The sequence below is a fragment of the Camelus dromedarius genome, chromosome 2 (genome assembly GCF_036321535.1).
Source record: "Camelus dromedarius isolate mCamDro1 chromosome 2, mCamDro1.pat, whole genome shotgun sequence".
In the NCBI taxonomy this organism is placed as follows: Eukaryota; Metazoa; Chordata; class Mammalia; order Artiodactyla; family Camelidae; genus Camelus; species Camelus dromedarius.
In genome coordinates, this window is record NC_087437.1 from 23913262 (window position 1) to 23923208 (window position 9947).

The following is a 9947-nucleotide window of genomic DNA, read 5'->3' on the forward strand; positions in this document are numbered from 1 at the left end:
CACTAACCAGCCACATTCCTTACATGTAACTTGAATTATACTCCCTTCAATCTTTATTTGCTTTGACATCAATCTTAGCAATATTTTTTTATCTCTCTCCTCAGGCGAGGACAACAGAAGAAAAAATAAATGATACTATGTCATACTAGAAAGCTTTTGCATAGAGAAGGAAATTACTAAAAAGAAAAAAAGGCAACATACTATGAGAGAAAATATTTGCAAATGATGTATCTGATCAGGGGTTAATATTCAAAATATATAAAGAACTCATACATTTTAATATTAAAAAAAACCCATAACAATCTGTTTAAAAAATTAGCAGAGGACCTGAGTAGACATTTTTCCAAGGAAGATGTACAGATGGCCAACAGACACATGAAAAGATGCTCAACATCACTGATCAGGGAAATCACAAATTAAAACTACAATGAGATGTCACCTCGCACTATTGTCAAGAATACAAGAAAAAAAACTTGTTGGCAAGGATTTAGAGAAAAGGGATCCCTCATGCACCGTTGGTGGGATTGTAAATCAATGTAGCCATTACAGAAATTATATGGAGATTCTTCAAAGAATGAAAACAGAACTTCCGTATGATCTAGTAAATACACTTCTGAATATTTATCTGAAGAAAATGAAAGCACTAATTCAAAGAAGTATATTCACCCTTATGTTCATTGCAGCAATATTTACAATAGCTAAGATATGGAAGCAACTTAAACTTAAATGTCCATTTGATGGGTGAATGAATAAAGAAAATATGGTATCTTTATACAATGGAATATTAGCCAGAAAAAGAAAAAAAAATCTTGCCATTTGTGGTAACATTGATGGACCTAGAGGCTATTATGCTAAGTGGAATTAAGTCAGACTAGAAAGATAAACACCATATGGTTTCACTTATATGTGGAATCTAAAAAAACAAAGAACAAAACAAAACAGAAACATACTCATAGATACAGAGAACAAATTGGTAGCTGCCAGAGAGGGGAGGGTTGGAGGGTGGGAAGAAATAGGTTAAGCGGATTACGAGGTACAAACTTCCAGTTATAAAGTAAATAAGCCACTGGGATATAATGTAGAGCACAGGGAACATAGTCAATAATGTTCCAATAACTTTGTATGGTGACATATGGTTACTAGACTTATTCGTAATGTATAGAAATGTCAAATCACTATGTTCTACTCCTGAAACTAACGTAATATTGTATGTCAACTATACTTCAATAAAAAAGAGAAATTAAAAAATGAAAAAATGTAAGAAGTGACTCATAAACAGAAGATAAATAGTTATAATGTACAATATAGCATGGTAATTTTCATGATAACTATACATTTTGACATGAAGAGGATGGAGAAAGTAATATAGACTGAGCAAAAATCAGAGGAGGATTTTGAGGCAGAAGCAGTTTTGGCATTCTGTTTGGGTAGGCAGGAAAATGTGAAAATGTGCTGGGGTGGGGATGTGTATAAATAAACGTAGGGAGATAGAAGTGCTTAGAGCATAGCTGAATTTGAATCAAGCACATCAACCTCAGATTACATAAAATGTAGATATTTTCATGCCTTCTGCTTCAAAATTCAATTTGAAAAGTTTTGTAATGATGTTTTAACTTGTTAACAGATTTCACTGCTTCCCTCTGTTGTGCGGCTAACAGATGTACAGGTTTGTTTGTTTTTGTGTTTGTGTTTTTGTAATTGTGCACAAATTTATGAAGGGCAGGAATCCAAATCTTCCAACAGTGTGGTGATTGTTGATGCCTCCTTAGCCCTCACCACTGTCCCATTTGCTATTTGAATAGCTGAAGTGTTCCATCCTGCAAAAGGATTTACATTTTGGCATTCTCTGGAAGTCACAACCAGGCATAAAGCATTGAGTGATGCACCCGTGTAAAACTTTTTGCATTCATAAATGCACATAGTAAACCCTATGTTATTGGAAGAAATCTAATGTGCACCTCTAATTTACTCTAATGTATATATCAGGAACAAAACTATATTTTACTTCCCACAATAGACAGTCATAAAACTTTGTAGTATAGTGTTTACTTTGAGAATCAATCACCATATCTCTTTCTATAATTATTTAATACACATTTTTAATCCATTATGCTTTATTCCTGTTATTAATTTTTATAAAATGTATGTTAATGACAATATAAAGCAATACAGTAATGCTTTTATACATTTGACTCATATATAGTTGCATAGTCCATTCATAATAGTTATTAAAGACTGTAGGTAAGTAGAAACAGTACATATGTTTAAAATTTAAAAATGGTAAAAAAAAAACTAGGTAAAGAACATATTAATTTCCTGTAGGTTGAAAAGTTTTTATAATACGCTTATTTGTTAGGATTCTGCATTTGTTTCAGAGATAGTAACATTAAAATCTAAGAGAGGAACTAGCAGTTTGTCAATTGTTTATATGGATTATTTATAGGGATTTTGCATTTATAATTTTATTCTTTTATAGTTCTATGAAATAATACAGAAAAGGAATTAAACGCTTTTATTTTATTTTTATGTGCAAATGTGGCTCTTAATTCTTATGCCAAAGTACACAGGAATGACAGACACGTTTATTAAAGACATGTAAATTAAGCATTCAGTAAGTGATTGTATATTTTGTTTATGTATAAGCCTTTGCTTACTTTTTCTCTTTTTGGTTAATGATAACTTTATTGCTATTATTTGCCTTCATCTAAGAATGAAAGATTTACTATTTAAAATTTGCTAATTATGCTACTTATTAGTACTTCTAATAAATATTTCCTGGAAAGGGAGCTAAAAAATCTTAGTACAAATAGAAAATTCGGGTTTTTCCAGATTATGACACTAAACCACAGGGGTTCCAGGAATGTAGTAATATGTTAAAATAACAAGAGCTCTTACTTTTATTTGGTTTTTCACAGCCTGCTGTTTTTCATTGGATGTATTAATTTTGCAAATTCCTCAGTATACACTGGTTTTGTTTTTAGAGTTCTCTTCTGTTCCCTGGCTTTCATTTGTTTCTCTTTGGTCAGCAATTTTTTTGTTTATTTAGTCTTTTGTTTCTCCATATATTTGGCAATCCTCAGTTCATTCATATTTGAGAACAGAAGACCAGTAACCGTTGTCATGTGCCTCTGCTAGCTCTCTCCCACGTGTAAGACTAGGGTTAGGTGCTCCAGTATGAACTGTATGGACACCTTTAGGGTGAGAAGATGGGGAAACCACTGTTTGGATGCTAAAATGGGGAGAGCTTCACTCCGTGGTACTGGAAGCCATACAACTACATTAGAAACCTTATGCTCATGCAGTTAGTTAAATTCTTTAAGAGTGCTATTAAGATGCCTGGGAGCATAAAGTTGGGCTGTATATTGTTCTGTGCGTGTGGAGAAAAAGGAGGGGTTGGAAAGAGGTCAGGATAGGGAACTTAACTAGCATAATATTTCAGAAGACAGACTTTTAATTAACCCTGTTTTTAAACATTCTTCCTACTCCCACCTTGCATGACGCTGCTGTCTGTGATCCAGGGACCTCCCTGGAATTAAGGGCTTTTCTCCACTGTCCATTGTTCACGTGTACTGGAATGCCTTTTGCTGGCTCTGTTTTACCCATTAGTATCTTCTTTACTATAATTTTATTAGAGGTTTAGGAGAAAAGGGAGATAAATTCTTATTTTTAGTTGTTTTGCACTGAAAGAGACATTTTGAGACACCCTCTTTAAAAAGCCAATCTATCAGTTCTATGGAAAATGGATTGTAGGAAGGAGGGGTTTGTGCCAGGGACCTAAGTTAGCACGTTCAGAAATAAGATCATGTGATAGTAGAAATGGAGATGAAGAGAGAAAACTGAAAGATAAAAAAAGAATAGAATTTATAGCATTTGGTGACTAATTAGTTCAACACTGGCAGTCGTAAATACACAGGAAGAAATAATATCTTCCTTTTGTGTGATCAATAAACATTATTTTAATATAAAAATAATATGTAAAACTCCAGGCCACATGTCTCTTCAGAATTGCTTTCTAACTGTATAATTAGGGTGTAAGTAATTAAAATTTGATCTACTGACTTTAATTGATACATTATATTTTCCAAAATCTGATATGGTGCCATGATGTCTGGATTTAGATGTAAACACTGTGGAACAATTCACTGAAAAGTTGGAAGCCAGAATTCTACAGCTAGTTCTTCTCTGTTCCTTTTCTCTTACTATCACTCTGTAAAATAGTATTTGAGGTTCATCCTTTTAGCTCAGATTAATCAATGTCTATGCTCTTGATTCTGGAAGAAGTATCCCACTTTTATCAGAATAACAGGTTTATCCACCTGATTTTTTTGTGTGTTGTTTTTGGCATATTATTCTATGGGCTTGCTTATGTAATCTCCCATAATGATTCTGCAGCATAACACTCCCTGCTCAATTAAGACCTGACATTACCATCCTCTTCCAGATCCTTGTGATTGCGGATATTTGCTGTCTATATTAATTCCAAGTTTTTTAGTTACTTAAAAACATTCTTCACTCATTTCCTCTATTTCTTTCTTTTCATCATGCCCACACTAAATTAAGACCCTTAACAAAATGCATTTAATACTACCTTCTCTAAGACCTAACAATATTTGAAGGCCTAAATCCAAAGAAAATAACTAAATCATGTCTTACAAAAAAGAAACTCAATGTAGCATTGAACGTGGTTAATCAGTACGCCCCTCATAGAAATGTTCACTCTCTTAGTTGCTGTAGCATTGTTCTGTGTTGTCCTTCCCACTGGTCTCTAAGTAGTTCAGCTCTGTCTTTTGTGGACAATTCTTCCTCTTCGAAGTTTTAAACCATGGTGTTCCCAAGGCTTCCTTCTGCTTCTGACTCTTTTCTCTTTTCATGCAATGTATTTTCAGTAGGTTAAGTTGTGTTCTCATGGCTTCAATTCTCAGATTTAAACGTTTGAGCTGAAGCTCTCTCCTGAGAGTACCTGCCAATTTCCTTCACTTTGATGTTTCATATGAATCTTGAAAGCAGTCCACTAAGCGATGAACTTCCCTTGCCAATTTAACTTCTGACTGCATTTCTTATGTGGGCAGAAAATAGGCTAGTAATAAAAAAGATTAAATGTGTATTAATGATAAATTAGATACCAGGTGACTTCGGAATGCAAATTTTGTCCTATTTAGTATTTTGACAAAAGGATATTCATCCTTTCCCATCTTGAGTACTCAGTGTCCATTGATACAATCTTAAATTTGACTGCTACTGAATTATGTGAAGGGGAATATTAACAGGCTAGAATTTAAATATGTTGGGTAGTATCATAGATCCCAGGAAATCTGGTACATGGACTGGACATTATGGCAAACAAATCAATGGAAAAAATAGGAATAGATACACATAAAGGATGGGCTTGTTTAGAACACCATTGAAAGGAGAAGTTTGGAAATAGTCATAAGAAAAAAAAGTTCTTATTTTTCTTAATTTTATCATTAATATTTTTTCTATGAATTTAAGAATATGTCACAAATTTTCCCTATGAGGCAAATCTGAATAATTGTGTTTAAAGATAGTTTCACTTTACCCATTGTATGTGGGGGAGGGGTTGTGTGTATGTGTGGTGTGTGTGTATAGGTATGCACTGGGTTTATTCAGACATTTCAGAAGTACATAAAATAATAATTCCCTCATTATGCCTTCCCAACCCTGAAATAATCACTATTAAATTTTTGAAATGTATTCTTCCCAATTTGTTAATTTAAGAATATCTTATTGTATATAATTACTATTTTTTTACAAAAAAAGAATCATAGTTCTGCATAATTATGCTAAGTAACTTGCTTTTCCTCTACTTTGAATATTAGAAATATTTTCCATCCTCCTTTGCTATCTTTTGCCCCCATCTCCTGTCCCCCATCTAAATGGATATCAGTCTATCTAATTTTAAGAAAGAAAATTCCCTTCTATTTGTGAACAATTATTTATAAACTAATCTGTCATTTGTGAACAATTAGCATATCTCCATTCATTTTTATTGTGAATGTTTAAACAGTTTTGCAACTAGCACCATGTCTGTATCTGTGAGAACTTTTTTGGTTATTTAAAATATATTCCAAGAAAACCAAGTTGCTAGCTCAACTAAAACGTACATTTAACATTTTTTACACTTGATGCCAAAATTTCCTCCTGATTGATATCAATTTACTCTTCTACCAAGAGTGTGTAAAAAGTGCTGCTTCCTGAGCACTTGGTAACAATGAGTAACTTAAACTTTTGAATCTTTTCTAATCTGATTCATTTCTTTAATAGATGTACTTGAACATAATTTTATTTTTTACTGGCCCCTAATATTTTAAATGAATTTTATGTTCATTGTTATGCCTCTTTTCTTTTAAAATATTTGGCTCATATACTGGTAGAAGCACTTTCCTCATTATAAATTAGCACTATCTGTGTCTTGTTTTATGTTGCAACTTTTTTTCCTTTGTCTTAATTCCTGTTGTGTTTTGCAAAACAGAAACTCTTAATCTTCTAAAATTTTATGGTTTTATTTTTATATCTAAATTTCTGTTTATATGTGACTTTAAATCATATTTTAATTTTCTAAATTATTATATCATATAGCCATATTTTCAGCTTCATATTACAGTCTATTTATTTTTCTTTTTTTAAACTTTTTTTATTGAGTTATAGTCATTTTACAATGTTGTGTCAAATTCCAGTGTACAGCACAATTTTTAAGTTACACATGAACATACATATATTCATTGTCACATTTTTTTTTCGCTGTGAGCTACCACAAGATCTTGTATATATTTCCCTGTGCCATACAGTACAATCTTGTTTATTCAACATTTTGAACTCCCAGTCTGTCCCTTCCCACCTCCCGCCCCCTTGGCAACCCAAGGTTTGTATTCTATGTCTATGAGTCTGTTTCTATTTTGTATTTATGTTTTGTTTTGTTTTTTTTAGATTCCACATATGAGCAATCTCATATGGTATTTTTCTTTCTCTTTCTGGCTTACTTCACTTAGAATGACATTCTCCAGGAACATACATGTTGCTATGCATACATAATGCAAATGGCATTATGTTGTTGGTTTTTATGGCTGAATAGTATTGCATTGAATAAAGATACCACAACTTCTTTATCCAGTCATCTGTTGATGGACATTTAGGGTGTTTCCATGTCTTGGCTATTGTAAATAGTGCTGCTATGATTCATGTTACAGTCTACTTAAATACTAGTGGCTTAAGCAATCAATGATCTCTTAAGCACAATAATAATCTCAATCACTTAATTTTGGAGATAGTTCAGGACAGTTATACGAGCTACATCATATCATCAAAGACCCATATTCCTTCTATTATTTGAGTTGCCATTCTTCGAGTATGAGCTTGGTGACTCATTAAAATTAGTGCTGTATTTCCAGGCATCACATCAGGTTCCAAAAAGGAAAAAGTGGGCAGAAAAATAGCCAACCACATTTGTCTTTGTTAACAGAGAAACAGAGGATTTACTGCGAGCCCTAATAGACTTCCAGTTATCTTTCATTGACAAGATCTGCATTATGTGGGGATCCCTGGATACAAAGGAGCTGAGAAAACAATTAGTTTTTGAATAGACGTAGGTCCATAAGATAGACCTATATTCTGCCTGTCATGCTTTTAAACATATATCTGAAAACATTTTATATGTCTTCTATAATTGCATGCGTCTGCTTCTGCTAGAGCAAATAGAAAATTTAACCTTTTGCACTTCTCTCTCTTCTCTTTCTCTTTTTACCTACAACTCACATGTAATTATCTTTGATTTTACCCAAAAAATGATCATAATTCTGCATACTTCTGCGAAGTACCTTGCTTTTCCTTTACCTACTATAATATAGATATTTTCTATCCTCTCTGTCCATATATCTATGTATTCTAACGTCTGGCTGACTTACAATCTAACTTTAAGAAGACAGAATACCATTTTTTGTGTGAACCATATTTATTCATCTATATTCACCATTGCTGAGCATTTTACATATTTATTAATCGTTTTTTAATGTTATGGTAGAAGGACCTCAGGATGTGAAGTAAAAAAGTCTTTAATCACAATATTTGGAAGTTGTACCTAGTCATCCACAAACTCTGCACAATTGAAACTATTTTCTTGCGAGGCCCTGCTCAGGTCATTCATATGTGCGGAGGTGCTTTAAAATACTTTAAAGAATTCTGCCGATATGTAGATGGTACCACCATTGTCACTGTGATTTTGCAGTCACTCAGTACATTGGAAATACGATTCGAGGGCAGCAGGCTAGGGATACGCAGGAGGATCCCAGAGGGACAGGAGTGTGCTCTAAAGGGCTTACACTACAGGAAAGTTTATGTAGGTAAACTAGAGACGAATTACTCAAGTTTTTGAATGCCAAATTTGGGATCTGGACTTAAAAAGAAAGTTTATACTATTTTTGTGTTGAATAGGAAATCGTTTGCAACACTGGTTAAGCATTTGTATTACCAGAAATATTTTTAACACAGAATACATTGGCCCAGGGGACATTTGTAAGGATTTTGACTTAATTGTTCTGGAATGAGGCCTGGGGCATTGGTATTTTAAAAAAATCTACCCACACTGGTATTTTTAAAAGTGTGATTTGAACACTCAGCCTGGGTTGAAAATCACCCCTACGGGATAAAGTTGATTGTGCCGTATTTTACATGGTGTTTTCCCTACTACTGCTGCTCCTCCTCCCACCATTCTGGATAGAATATTCATTACCACTTTTGTGTTTGTATCACTTTATCATCTTAAAAGTCTTTGTGAGAAATGGTGGATGTTCCCATCTGTGATCAGGGCTACTCACCGTTGCTTGATGACCTTGAATCACCAAATCTGGAAGAGGTTTAACTCCGTGTGTGTGCCGTGGCTCTGCCTATACACTTCCTGTGAAGACGATCAAGATGCAGCACACAAATGACCTCAGCAAAGACATTTCCTGCATGATTCTAAATCGTTTTAGATTTTGTGCAATGACTGTTTAGCTCTTAAGTGAAAAACAGCAAATCAGATTTGGGAATCTACTTATTATTATATGCTTAATCTTTATGGTTGCCTATAACTAACTATTTGATAACAGAAGATTACTCAGTGTCCTTGGAAAAATGGGAATAGTTACATTCACGAAATTGTTTGAAATCATAAAATTGTATGCAGTCTGTTAATCAAAAATAGTAATTCCTGATCTTTTGTGTTGTGCATGATGCATCTATAAAAACGGTCTGTTTCTTGTTGGATAGGAAAAAATAACATCGAATTTCACCCTCCTACATACAAAATCAGCACATTTTCTTTTCCAGATTACAGAGAGAACAAAGTGAGTATTCAGTGGAAATTGTATTTCCATGAGTCTGATGCTATAGCTGAGCAGAGCTGATAATGTGAAGTGTTGCTGCCACCTGCAGCATGAAAGGCATTAAAAGTATGTGTTACCTAATCCATATAACTGGGTTTTGAACAACTCACTTAAGTAAGAATTGTTTAATTTCCCTATTAGCCTTTCTATGTATTTTCTACTGCTAGCTTTCAACATACTTAAAGTGTAATATATTTTAAAACATTCAAAGTACTTGTGAATATGATATAGGTACCAAAATGAATCCTGAGGTTATGTTTATTTTTTAATTACATTAAAATTAATTTCTAAAAAGCAATTAAATGGTAGACTAAAATAGCTTGTATGATTTATTGATACCAGGAAATATTTTCTAAATCTATTGCTTGACAAAGTTTAAAAAGTGACTTCAAAATATCTAAACTTACTCTCCAAGAGAATTTTTTCCCCAGATTTGCTCATTATCTATTTATTCTGTTATATGCAGTAGTAACCACAGAGGTATTCACAAGAATGATGCCAGAGGTATATTATTAGTGGATAAAGGATTTCAAGTTGCTGTTTATGTATTGTTTTCCAAATAGAGATATC